Consider the following 5,287-nt stretch of genomic DNA (forward strand, 5'->3'; position numbering starts at 1 on the left):
ATGTTGATAAGCATCAATCCATAATAAGCATCAAAACACTTGCCCCACCTTCTCACCCCCAATTTCTTAATCTGTAAGTGGGATTTATTACAATACCAAGGGCCAATACATAGCTTATCAATACTACATGCCCCAAAAACTATAAGTAACTTCATATGACACTTTTATATAAGAGATCTTTTTAATTAATCAATTTAGTTAAAAATGAAAAAATGGCATAACTACTTTGAAGATAAATCTCAAACTTTGATTTTTGTATATTATTCTAAGATATTTCATGGAAGATAAATCCCTACCATCCACCTAATAATTATTGATAATTAAATTAAAATTTTAGAAACCTTATTCTAAAATCGAATCAACTCTTGTTCATATTATAATTTTATTCATTATTTTATACAATTATAATTAATTAAACTAATATATTTACGCATCAACATCAATAAATATCTAATATGATATATTCACCATATTTATATACACACCATGTTTTCTGGTCTTATATTAGTATGGTTTAATTAGACTAGTGTATTTACCTATCAATAAACATCTAATATGGTATCTTCACCATATTTATATATACACCATGTTTCCTAAAACCATATTTATTTATAGATGGTGTTTCCTATTCTTATTTGAATAAGGAATTATCGATCTTATATCTAACGTTGAAATGTGTCTTATATTTAGATTTTTTCAGAAGTATATTTAGAATTTTTCAGAAGTTAATTTGATTTAATGGTAATAGGATATTTTGTCATAATTATATTTTTCATTATTTAATAAATCTAATCAATTTAAAGTATATTTTATGTAATTTTGGTTATAATTTTCACGTGATACATTTATAATATATAAGTGTATCACTACTTTTTTATTATTGAAAATAAATGATCCACGTGAGAGTATCACATATAAATCAAGTTTTTATTTTTAATCAGCAACTTTAATTTTTTGTTTTTCATTATTTTTGATAAAATCAACAACATACATGAAATTATTGTATATTAAATATAAAATTTAGTGCATATTTATTTATTTATTTATTTTACAATCAGGTTTAGGATAAGGAAGAAATGTCTTTTGAGCATTTTTTTTTTTTTATTGTTTTAAAGAGAATTTTGATTTTATTAATTGGTTAATTTTTTAAATAAAATTGAAAAATTTGTTAGAGAGCATTTTGGTTTTAAGAATTTGTTATTTTTTCAAATAAAATTTAATAAATTAATAAATTTTAGTTTAGTTATTTTTATTTTTTTTAATAATTTAGATAACTTTTAAAGAAAGAAAAGTGGAAAGTATTTTAGGAAAATATCTTTAAAAATATGAAAGGTTTGAATAGATTATTATTTCCATTTTGTAAATATGAATGTTGCAATGACTTTTTTGAGAAATATACTTTATTATTATATGTATATAGTAAAATTATAATCAACCATTTTGTAATATGAATATATTACATACATAATTTTTAATGAAATTTTATATTTTTTATAAGGTAGTATATAAATTTATGTTAAAAATAATATACAAATCTATAATATAACACTATAATACTTTTTTACTATTGTTTAATTTTTTTATTATATTAAAACAATTAATACAATAATAATAAAAATGAAATGTTATGTAAATGATGTTTCAGGTTCAAATTCTTTAATTCACTTGTGTTTAAGGGTAAGGCATAAATAAAAACTTGAGCGACGGTTCCAGTGCTGGTTTCAGTGTTAGCAGGAAATGTTTTAAGGTAAAATGCGGAAAATGTTTGTATGGTGGTTATTGGAAAAGACGTCGGTTTTAAAGAAATCTTGTGGCAAGTTGGCAAGTGACTAGTTCTCAACTGAGTTCCGGAGGTTGATTATTTTTCCAAATTTCACGTAACGGTGAGAGGTTGGCTGGCTGTGTTTTTGTTCAGCTAAAAGAACGACCCCTAGAAAACTATGGTCGAAGGGACGGAGTCCCTCTGAGCTAATTTATTCAGAACTCATCTTGGACCTCAACCGTGTCAGCCGTGTGATGGTCCGACTTTCATCGAGGACGTGTGAGCTATTCTGATGGTTTTTTGGTGTGACGCTGCTATAATATTCTCTATGTATTCTATGTGTATTCCATTTTGAAAAGGCGTTAAGGAACAAGCACGCACCTCAGCCACCTATTTATCACGGATTCTTTATCGAATCGATCAATTGCACTTCACGTTTTCAGGGCGGGGATTGACCATAATCTGCAGAGGCGCAGCAGCAAATTTGTCGGCCACAATCGCCTTGCTGCGAAGCCACCGTCCGCTTCTTAAGTTCACCATGCTCTTCACTCATTACTCGACGAACTTCACAGCAGCAATTCATTCTCTTCAATTATATCATTTCTCTTTGTTACAACAGCGACATGGATATCGGACCAGTTACCAGGAAATCCTCTCATGTTTCAGTTCTCATCTTTGTTAGTGTTATCATGGACGCCTCGGTCGTCGTGGGTGCAACAAACACATCAGTATCGGGTCTAACACAACATTGGGTTTTTACGGCAAGACGTGCCCCAGGCCGAGATCATTGTGAGAGACATTGTTGCAAAATACATGTCCGGGTCCCTTCTCTCGCAGCTCCTCCTCTTAGGATGCATTTTCGTGATTGCTTGGTTAGGGTCAGTAATCTCTTTGTTCTCCCCTCTCCTCCTGAGTCTGTTTTTAGTTTTTGTCTCATAAGGGAAGGGCAGTATCCCAAATGCGACTTTGAGAGTGTTGATTAGGGAGAGAAGCTAAAACACAAATTCGCTCATAACACACGGTTCTTTTATTGATCACACAAAACTTGATTCTTACAATGAACCCGCTTAGGGTATTGAAGCTTCTCATCTAGCGACTTGCCTAAAATATTTTGACATGCACCCACACACTAAAAATCATCCATTACTTAACTCGACTTGACTCAAAACTCAATTCACGGACTCTCTAACTTTAACCAACTCCTCATGTAGGAGTAATTAGCTTATTTTAACACTCATCCTTAATTACGACTGCTAAACTAAGACATGACTCATGACAACTCAAACATGCATGTTGTCTTAGCTAGGCTTACAACACCAAAGTTTCTTCAATGAAACTCAAACACATTTTTTTCTAATGACTTAGTAAATATATCAGCCAATTGATCACTAAATTTACAAGGCTTCAAGTGAACTTCTCCATTGCTCACAAGTTCTTTAATAAAGTGATATCTAGTATCAATATGCTTGTTCTTTTGATGAAACACACTATTCTTGGATAATGCAATCGAGGCGGCGTCACAATATATTGTTGTTCATCCTTGTTGTTTCTGCGTGAGTCCATCAAATACTATTCTTAACCAGACTGTTGCTGATGTTGTTACATATTTTGCTTCCGTTGACGAAAGTGTCACAATGTGTTGCTTCTTAGATGCCCATGAAATCACACCTGAACCAAGATGGAACACATAAGCAGAAGTTCTCTTCCTAACATACAAACTTCTTGCAAACTCACTATCTGTGTATCCAATCAAATCCTTCTTTTATGTGCTTGCATACATTATGCCATAATCTCTAGTTTTCACTATGTATCTCAAAGTTCTTTTTACTGCACTCCAATGTGTGTCTTTTGGAGTCTCCATAAATTTGGAAATCAAACTCACTCCTTGCATGATATTCGGTCTTGTCACTGTGAGATACATGAGGCTGACAACCAATCCTTCGAATAGAATTGGATTGACATCTCATCCTTCATCATCCTTGCTTAACTTTGTACCTGTTGCAACTGGTGTAGGGACAGGTTTGCAATTTTCCATCTTGAATCTTTTCAATAAATATTTGGCATATTTATTTTGACAAATAAAAATTCATTTTTTCATATTGTTCAACTTCTATGCCAAAAAAATATTTCATGAGAGCAAGATCTTTCATCTCAAATTCTTTCATCATGGTTACTTTAAATTCATCTAACTCAAAATCACCTGTAAAAATCATGTCATCGACATATAAGCAAACAATCAAAATCTACCCATGCTCATTTAGCTTTGTGTACAACGTAGGCTCAATGTTGCTTCTGCAAAATCCATTCTTAATCACATAGTTGTTGATTTTGCTATACCAAGCTGTAGGTGCTTGCTTCAGTCCATAGAGTGCCTTCTTCAACCTGTAAACTTTATCTTCGTTACCTTCAACTTCATAACCTGGAGGTTGCTGCACATAAATTTCTTCTTCTAGAATTACATTCAAGAAGGTTGATTTCACGTCCATATGATACACTTTCCACTTGTTCTGTGCAGCTCTAGCTAGCAGTGCTCTTACAATATCCAATTTGGTTACCAGAGCAAATGTTTCTCCAAAGTCTATTCCTAGTTGGTGCCAGAATCCTTTTTCTACAAGTCTTGCTTTAAATTTGTCAATTTCACCTTTCTCATTCAACTTTGTCTTGTACACCCACTTCACACCAATGAGATTTTTGTCCTTTGGTAAATCAATCAAATTCCATGTATCATTCTTTTCACTAACTTCAATTTCTTCATCCATGACTTGCACCCAATTTTCATCTTTGATTGCTTCTTTAAACGAAGAAGGTTGGAATGACAACAATGCAAAATTTGAAATAACATCCAAATCATCATAAATATCTTTCAAAATTCTCATCTTTCTCTTACCATTGCTTGATTTATCACCTAATTGTTTGTTAGGAGAACCTCGATCTGTTGATATGCTTGAAGATCCATGCTGCTCATAAAATATTGGAGTCCTTGTTGGTGTGTCTATGGTTGATGTCTTCACTTGTGATTCTTGCTGCTCCTTTTCTGCAACATCATCTTCTTCCATCATTGGCACTTGTGCATCAACTATTTTGTCTATACTAACATTCCACTACTCTTTTTCTTTGAAGACAACATCTTTACTAATTATGGTCTTCTTGGCGACAGAGTTGTACAATTTGTAAGATTTTGATTTCTCACTATAACCAATAAATATGCATTTTTCACTTTTATCATCTAATTTGCCTCTTCGCTCTTTAGGCACATGTGCATAAGCTACACATCCAAATACTTTGAGATGAGATACGTTGCAAGACATACCTGACCATGCTTGTTCTGATACTCTATTCATCACACTCTTTGTAGGAGATTTGTTGATCACATAAATAGCACATGCAATTGCATCTGCCCAATACTCATTAGACAAGTTTCTGATTTTCACATGCTTCTTCCCATGTTCATAATTATCTTGTTCTTTCTCTCTGCTACACCATTCTGCTGCGGTGTGTACCTGGTTGTAAAATGTCTTCTGATTC

Source organism: Pinus tabuliformis, chromosome X (assembly GCF_031772625.1).
Source record: "Pinus tabuliformis cultivar Carrire ecotype Pingquan chromosome X, CPIR1, whole genome shotgun sequence".
NCBI classification, from domain to species: Eukaryota; Viridiplantae; Streptophyta; class Pinopsida; order Pinales; family Pinaceae; genus Pinus; species Pinus tabuliformis.